This window comes from Lycium ferocissimum, chromosome 12, assembly GCF_029784015.1.
Source record: "Lycium ferocissimum isolate CSIRO_LF1 chromosome 12, AGI_CSIRO_Lferr_CH_V1, whole genome shotgun sequence".
NCBI lineage: Eukaryota > Viridiplantae > Streptophyta > Magnoliopsida > Solanales > Solanaceae > Lycium > Lycium ferocissimum.
In genome coordinates this window covers 17,880,472-17,889,651 of record NC_081353.1, presented here as the reverse complement: position 1 = coordinate 17,889,651, position 9,180 = coordinate 17,880,472, and positions in this window count along the sequence as shown.

The window sequence follows — 9,180 nt, the reverse complement described above, 5'->3', positions numbered from 1 at the left end:
GTAGCTCATGGGGGTTAGATAAGCATGAAGTTAGGGGTTTAATTGGTTGAATATTAGTAAACTAGTTTAAAGGAAGTAAGTTTTGATTTTACCTTTGTGGGGCCCGGGATCGTTTTCTTAGGTGTACTAGAATTCTTCTAGAGTGGTAGTAAATCATATACTCTCAACGCGTTACTCACTTGATTTACTTACCTTATTAGACCCCTCTTGTTTTTGCGCTTCCCGAGTGGATATTCGTGGCACCTGTTCGGCTTCGAGGTAAATTACGGCTTAATTAAGTTAGAATCCGATTAGGATTTCATATGTAATTAGTAGTTGTTGATGGAGAAAGCATCCATAGCTTTTCGGACATGAAGTTGGTATGGATACTCTTAGGTTAGTATTGTCTTATATGTGACTTGTCGCCATCTAGTGATATTTCTTGTTGTTGCGTCCGTGATATTGGGCTTGACGCCCATATGGTGATGTTGTGTCGATACCCTCTTAATTAGGACTAGAAGTTGTGGTGAGATCGATTTTGTGGTTGAGAATTCTTAGTACAATACGTCATTTCCTTTATCTCTTATCATTCTTGGTATGACTACCCGTATTACGACTTTCTATGCGCAAACTGTGATTATGAGGAAGTCTAAATTATTGACTAACTGGCTTAGGAGTTAGAAGTTCCATCTAAGCTTATGAATTGAGCAGTGAGTTGCATTGTATATGTGCTCGAGCTCAAACTGTGTGTTGAATCCTTGGTTATGTTAGATTGGTTATGGTTATTACACTCTCATGATTACCATTGTTGAGTTTGATATTCATGCATGCATTTCATTCGCTATCTTCATGGTTACTTGATGTGGTTCTAGTGGAAACAATGGCAAAAGTGATATGGTTCTGATGATGAAAGATTTATGGCAATAATGATAAAGAAATATGGCAATTTGATGAAAGTATCATGTGTATCCGAGATTGTTACCGGAGCGGAAGGTATGTGTGCTCGTGATCCGAGGGTTCATTCCGGAGCGAGTGGTACATAGAGACCATGGGTCCCCCACGGGTCATGACTGCCGATACATCGATATTTCGTCCGGAGCATGTGTGTACAGGTTGAGATACTGGCCATTGCATTGCATCTCATCACATTCATATGCATTGCATTTATCTTATTGTGGTTTTCCTTTATTTGTCCGCTCTTGGTTTTGTAATGTGTAAATTGATTGTTGATTGTGTAGAAGACATCTTGGTGAAATTAACATATATATCAAGGTTTAGAATTTGAATAAGGATATGATCTGAGCATAGTGAGCCTTTTTTATACTAAGTGTTATGACTCGTTGAGTTGTTGTGTGAACTTTCTTGTTTGTTCCCTATCATGCTCATATGTTGATTTCCACTTACTATATATGTCATACTAATCGTTGGCCTATGATGCTTACCAGTACATGTGTTGTACTGATACTACTCTTGCTACACCCTTCTTGGGTGCAGAGTTTGTTACAGGTTGATATCCGAGATTCCGTTAACTTCCGAGGATCTCTCCAAGTCCATTACTAGCTTTCTGTTAATTCTCATTCCAACAGAAGCTGTACTTAGTTTGAGGTTGTCTTTCATTTCAAGTTATAACTTTAGAATGCTATTGTACGAGTCTAGACCCGGTTTTGGGAAAGGTGTATCTAATAAAAGTATCTCCTTGTTATTTTCAATTATTTTAAAATAGTGATTGAAATGGTTAGTTTATTGTTTCCTAAAAATGATGCAATTAGGGCGGTCGGTTTCGGGAAGGGTTTGCCTACTAGCAGGGGTTGTGTAGGTGTCCGCATGACCCGTGATTTAGGTCGTGACAAGTTATGAGTAACTCATATCTGTAATTTATTTTGAGTTTTGAGCCACAGGTTCGGATTTATGTTTTTGGTTGACTTTTTAGCCCGAGTCTTTACATATTGCAATATATGTGTCGCTGGACTTATTTAACCTCTTAGAGCTATCTTTTGAATAGATTTGACTCATTTGATGAAGTTGTATGTGGTAGAGCTTTAGGGAAGAATGAAGCTTTTCTCGTACCAAGGTAAGTTAAGACATTGACTTTTAATGAGGAAATATTTTCCCACTTAAGTAACTATTGAAATGGATCAAGGGTAATGGAGTACCATATAAGAGAAGTGACGAGTGTTTATGGGGGTGTCGGGTGTTATATTGGAATATTTAAGCTATTATGAGTAATCTTTTGAGATTTGTTGTCTGTTAAATGTAATTGCTGAGCATGACTTGATTGAATAATATGATACATCTTATCGATTAGCATGCTAAAACATCACTCTAAAGATCTCATATACATTGTGATAATTGAGTTGCATAGTGTTACGGTTCACTTTTACGCGGGGGCATAAAAGCTACTAAGAGGTTGTTGGTGCTCTAATTAGATTTTAGTATTTTTAGAGTCATCACCTAATTTATTTAAAGAAAAACTAGGAAAACCGGGTTAAAAGGGTTTATCAAGCAAGAGAAAAATCCTTTTTGGACCAAAGTTCGAGGTAAGGGTTCTGGTTATCCCCTAGGGAAAGTTTTAAACACCCTAGTATTAATGATCCGTAGAATACGATTGACCTACGAGCTTCAATGTGTGATTAATGTATTTATTTTTTTAAGCTTAATTTTTTGCAAAAAGTGTCATTCATTTTTATCATAAAATTAAAATTTCGGCAAAAAGTCCCCTTAGAAAAAGGATTTTGGATTGAAAATATCCCTATAAGTGTTCAACTCACTTTATTGCTGGACTAAGACATACTAGAGATTTCTCCCGAGTAGAGTCGCCACTATTTTAGTCCCAATAAAATGAGTTTATTACTTATAGATTTTATTATATATAAGAAAATATGGAGTATATCTCCTATTTTTAGTATAAGTATGTAATAAGAAATTGAAAGTTTTCATTAAGTCCATTTTAATCCCATTGAAGCTCATATAAGTTTACTCATATTCCACACCAAATCCGTCTTATCTTTAAGTCCGGTCCAAGTAGATTTCCCTTTGATTTATCTCTTAGAGTTGGGCCTTTGGCCAAAATCTTCTACTTATTTCTTGCAAAAATTGTCCAAATTTAACACGTAAAGGCCTATTATATTTCTGAAAATTTCCAAGTTCTTTAACATTGTCAAAATTTGATCTCTAATTCTAAAGACTTTTCCTTTATAATCCAACAGCCTTAAATCTATTCTTATTCAGTCCGTGCTAAAACAATTTTATTTTCACTAAAAAAGGCAACATTTTGTGGGCTTAAGGACCAAAACTTACTTCTCTTTTGATCCAAATTATATCCAGAATTACGCAAAGGGGCGGAAGGCCCAAAAATACGATTTAATTCCCATTTCAGATATTGTTTAGAAATAGCCGACTATCCAAACCAGTTTCAGACTTAGGAAAAAGTAGATTAAGTACCAATTTCATGCATATATTAGATTAAGCCAAGTTTGAAAATCGTTTGGGCGACATTCCTAATAATACTAACGTTTTCCTAAGTTCTAACATTCATAAGGGGTTTCAATATTATACAATCATCTTTACAAATACATTTTAACATATATAAATGTAACGACCCACTAGGCCGTTAGGAGAGTTTTGACCATTTTTCCCCCGGCAGTTCATTTTCGAGACTAGGACCGAGTCTAGTGAGAACTTAAAGATTTAGAATTTCATGGCAAAGGCTTGCGATAGTATTTTTTGCACTCGTTTGAAAATTTATATTTATTCCTGTTGGGAGGGGATTAGTAAATTAGACATCTGCTGGGAATTCCGAGGTCAAGGGTGAGTTCGTAGCTTGTTTTTACTTATGTGTGCATGTTTGGTTTGTGTCTTGTCACGACCCAACCCGCAATGACTGGCGCCCACCCTAACTCCTAGTGGGCGAACCAACACACAAGTCATTTATTCATTCAAGTCCGTTTTTTTATTAGCCAAATTAGTCAAGTTATTACTCATTCAAGCATAAGGTAATCAAAATAAGTCATGCCATAAAAATAATAAATGCGGAAGTTCTAACTATTACAAATCCCCAAAATTCGAAAGTCATCGTACGAGGACTCTAAACTAGAACATGTCTAAGGATTGAAATCTGTCTTCTAAATATCCATAATGTCTAGAATAGGAAATAGATATCATAAGAGGAAGATCTTCGGGCGGCGCAGCATGGATAGAAACTCACTAAATCTGTCGGCAACGTCCTCGCACGCTAGATGTGAGGGCGGGTAGCAACCGCAACCAGCACCGTATCAAAAAGAATGCTACGAAAGAATGCGACTAAGATTAGTATCATGCATATCTCATGGACAGAAACTCACCCTAAATCATAGGCGCAACGTCCTCGATGCTAGATGTGAGGGCGGGTAACAATCTCTCGTATCTCGCACCAAAAGAATCACTAGAATATCTTAACAAGATTAATTATCCATGCATATCTCATAAAATCACTAGAATAAACAAGCCAACCAACATATATGAAATAAATAAACCATGAAAAGTCAACTAAACACAATTATCAATCAAGTCACCCAAAATATCAAGAACTCAGTTAATAGAAAACCACACAAAATGGGAATAAGTCTACCACAAATACCATAATCACTGTACACACATGCTAACTGATGACATTGCTCAGTATTCATGACCTGCAGGGGACCCATGGTGTCCATTTACCACTCGTTCCGGATACTCAGCCGACCCGAGCATAAACCTCCGCTCCAGAAAGAACCTCGGACGCGGGCCACATCAATGTATCCCTCATTTCCGGAATGACCCTCGGACCACGAGTCATAATCTAGGTCATATATGTGCCTTTCCATATATCTGTACATAACGGTATTTCCTGCCCTCTTATTATTAATGCTCAAATCATCATTTCGTATCACAACATCACCGAGGTGATCATATTAACTTCTCATCACAGCCACACCAACTGTAGATTCAACACACATGAATAGTGGCACGAAGCCTACACAATCACTCAATCAATTTCACATAGGAGTTCAACCACACAATATCATGCATGAGACTAGACATGCTTTCTTCTAACGAATTCACAACACATACAATCAACTAATCAAAGTTTAACTCAAGTAGACCGTAACCTTCCTCAACATAGAGCTGGAACAACTTGAGTCACTCTGCTACAACTTTTCCCTTCCGTAAAGCCTCGGAACGCTCAGAGTCTAGCAATTAGAATGCTCAATGAGTCACAAATACTCTAATCACAAATACCAATTCAAGAATACCCTTCCCTTTACCCCATTCCAATGGGTGAATGATTTTCTAGGTGTAAAGCAACCTAACAAAGGCCTTAGTAATCTCTAATCATCCAATTATAACAATATTACATCAACATTCCAACTACAAGCAGTTTTCATGGTCAAGCTACCATTTTTATAGGACCCTAGGTCTCAATTTACTTAGTTCATGGCTTTAAGGGTGCAATTCATGATTAAGAGGAGTCAACTCAAGCCATTAGATGATAAATAAGTGATAACCACCATAACCCATCAAGTATAGATGGTTTATTAATTCCTAGGGTTACTGTTACAAATTTCACCATGGAAGACCCATAAAAGGAATGATAATCATGAGGATGATACGGAATGATTGAAAGGAATAGATGAGACTTACCTCTCAAGAGTTTTCTTGCCCTAGCTTGGAATTTTACCCTAGGTGCTTGTGGGAAACTGTGTTGGAGTATTATGAATAAAGAATGTGGGACTAAGTGTTTAAAACACGACATTTTGATATCCGTCGACCGTTGCAGTGGTCAATTTATCGCTGCAGCGGTCTCGCTATAGCATTCAAGTGCCCGCTATAGCGGACCAAAAGGAACCTGACCACTGATATGGCGGCCATTGCTCCGCTAAAGCGCCACCGCCATAGCGGGACATGGCCCGCCACGGCGGACATATGAAATATTGACCGACTGCTGGCGGCGAGGGGATCACCGCTATAGCTATACCGCCGTAGCGGTACAAGCCTCGCCTTAGTGGTCCAATTTGGGCAGTCGCTCGACTTTTGCCCAGTTTTCCACTCTATCACCCAGCATTTCATTTGAGGCCTCACAAACACAAACAAAACATGCACATATACATAAAAACGTCATACGAATCCACCCGTAGCCTCAAAATTCCCAACAGAGTTCTAATTTTCTACGTCACCCCCTGACGGACTCAAATAAACAAAACAACAACCACAAATAAGTTAAATTTTCAGTTCTTAGACTTATAAAATTGAGTCTCTATTAGCTCGTTCTACCCTTGGGAAGGTTTCATTTAGTGGGGTGATCCTACATTTTCTATAACGACCGGGAAGGTCGTTATATGTCTATAGGGCCTCATATTTATGTTGGGAATTTGGGTGAAAATCTGATGAAAAACCAGAGCTCACTGGTCGATTTGGACCACCGCAGCGGTGGTATTACCGCTTTAGTGAGTCCGGCATAAAAAGGCGAGGCTCGCCGCTGCAGGAAAACGAGATTTTATGAGGTCACTATAGCGGGTATTAACCCGCTATAGTGAGACTGCTGCAGCAGTTGACGGGGAAAGAAACCCACTTTTGTATATTGCAATTTTGAGTCATTATCCACAAAATCCCAACACAGTTTTCAAGAGAGAAAGAGGCGAATTTTATTCCATTCATTTGTGAAAGCATCCTTGAGAGTAAGTCCCCAACTTTATTTTTTCCTTGACCTTTCTTCTTTAAGTTCCATGTCTAGTTAAAGAGGTTCTCTAATGGTGAAGGAAAATCCTAGAACCCTAGAATTAGTGAACCCTTAAATAATTGATGGGTTGTTGATTTTATTGTTGTTTAATCATGTAGGAGTATAGATTATCACTTCCTAGGATGAGAATTTGATTATTAATGGTGGAAATTGTGTATTGAGACTTAGGGTTCTAATAAAAAGGGGAACTTTGGACTAAAATCTGATTTGAAAGGTTAAAAGTGATTAGAAACCTACAAAATTAGAGGATTATGATTGTTGGAATTGAGGTTATGATAAACTCACCATTAGAACAATGGTTTAACCAGTTGAGAAGGTTAGAAGTAATTGGGTTTTCTTGCCCAATTATTGTTCTTATTTTGAGTAGATGGTCTATTGCTTACTTAGCACTATATTGTTAGACTTTGAGCGATCCGAGACGTTATGAAAGGGGAAAGGTCGTGTGGAGTGGTTCGTGGATCATGATCTGCATTTGAGGTAGGTTACAACTTACTTTAGTTATACTTTGGTTAGTAAAACGTATATATTGTATAGAATTAACGGGAGAAATCTTCAGACAGGGTGTTTGATTGGATATTATCTAGGTTGGTATGATATCTGAGATGGTTGCATATCCTTGCTGTTGTTCAGTGATTTATCTGAGTCTTGTTATGACTTGTGGCATAGTGCCTTGTATTCATTGACCTTGATATTATTGGCTGATCATGTTCCATATGGACTTTGAATTGGAAATATGTTGAGATTCATATTGTGACCATATAATGAAATTAGATTTGAATTGGATATGTACTTGTGATTAGACGCAAATGAGATCTTGATTATCATTTACTGATGGTAACGATATTATGCAAGAGTTGATACAACTTATGGTGTTTGTGATCTTCATAGCATATTCATTTACATTCATTGCACTGATTTCTCATTCCTGCATTCATACATGATGAAAATGATTCGGAAATGATTGATGGAAAACTTATGGCAAAAATGAAAGAAAATAGAACACTTTGGTGACACAAGACTTAGTTTTGAGGTGTGCTTGCGATACTTGGAAGAAAGAGGTGACATAGACTCTTTATGTTGACTGAGATAGTTTGTATAATTCATTCCATAGTTGAGCAGATTTGTCTAAGTCCTAATATGGCTTATGGCATTGTGACCTACATTTTCATTGGCATTTGATTTCATTGGTAGTCGTGCTTACTTTGAGTTGATGTTTCATCTCGGGGTTAGACTTGAACCATATTTGAATACTCGTACTTGTATACAATATATGTTTAAAAGGCATATCGACGGTGGTGATGGGGCTTTAGTTATGGGCCAGTAATCCGGGTCGATTCGAGCGAGTGGTACATGGACACACAGCGGGTCCCCTGCAGGTCATGACTATTGGGCAAAAAATACCATTAGCATGTGTGTACAGGTTTGAGGTATTTGACCAGTGCATTGCAGTTCACATCATTACATATTATCATGTATCATCATACGACTCTTTATTTCTAATTTGGTACGGTCAGTTCATATTATTATGGTGGCATGAAACGAGTTATGGACTGGGTTAGATCGCCGAGTAATGACACTGCCTAGGTCAAAACTTGGGTTGTGATTATCGATTGAGATTATTGTGATAAGACAGACTTGTGGTTTTGGAAGCTTCCTCTAAGGTTGTGATTCAGTTATGGGATATTTTGTGATCTTGGATTGAGTATTATGTGCTTAGACGCTTATCTTGTTGATTTTATGCTTGTATGTGTGAATTAATCTTAGTCAGCCTATGACGCGTACTTAGTATGTGTTGTTTGTACTGATGCTACTCTTCTTTTGAATGCAGAGTTTGTTACTAGTTCCAGTTCCTATCGTCGAGGGCTATCCGAGTCTACGTGACAGAGATTCCAGGGTGAGCTTTTGGATTAGATCCGCAACCCGGAGAATCTTTCTTGTACTTAACTGTCTTCTTTGCATTCCTGAGACAGTACGAATAATTGAGATTTGTATTTACTTTTTATCAGACTTTCATCTATGTAATAGTGGCTCTTGTACTAGTCCAGACCAGATTTTGGGGTTATTATTACTTCCGCACTTGTCATTTGATATAATTTGAATCTGTTAGCTTAATTATTGTTTATTTCCACATAATTATTATAAATGATTTGGGAATGGTTCGCCCACCTGGGGGACAATGTAGGTGCCATCACGATTCATGAATTGGATTGTGACAATAAACAAATAATAAGGAAGGTTTAGGCTGGTGGGCCTACCTAAGCCCACCAGTTTCCTATTTTCACCCATAGGTGAGCCTTCAATAATATTAGCTTCCCTTTCTCTTTTGCAGACTCGATTAAAGAAGTGGTTGGGCCTCAGGCCCAACAGATTTCATGCAGAAGTGAATGACCCAGTGGCTTTGAGATGGGCCCCTCAAGAAAAAAGGAAAAAGGGGGAAAAGGGGGTTA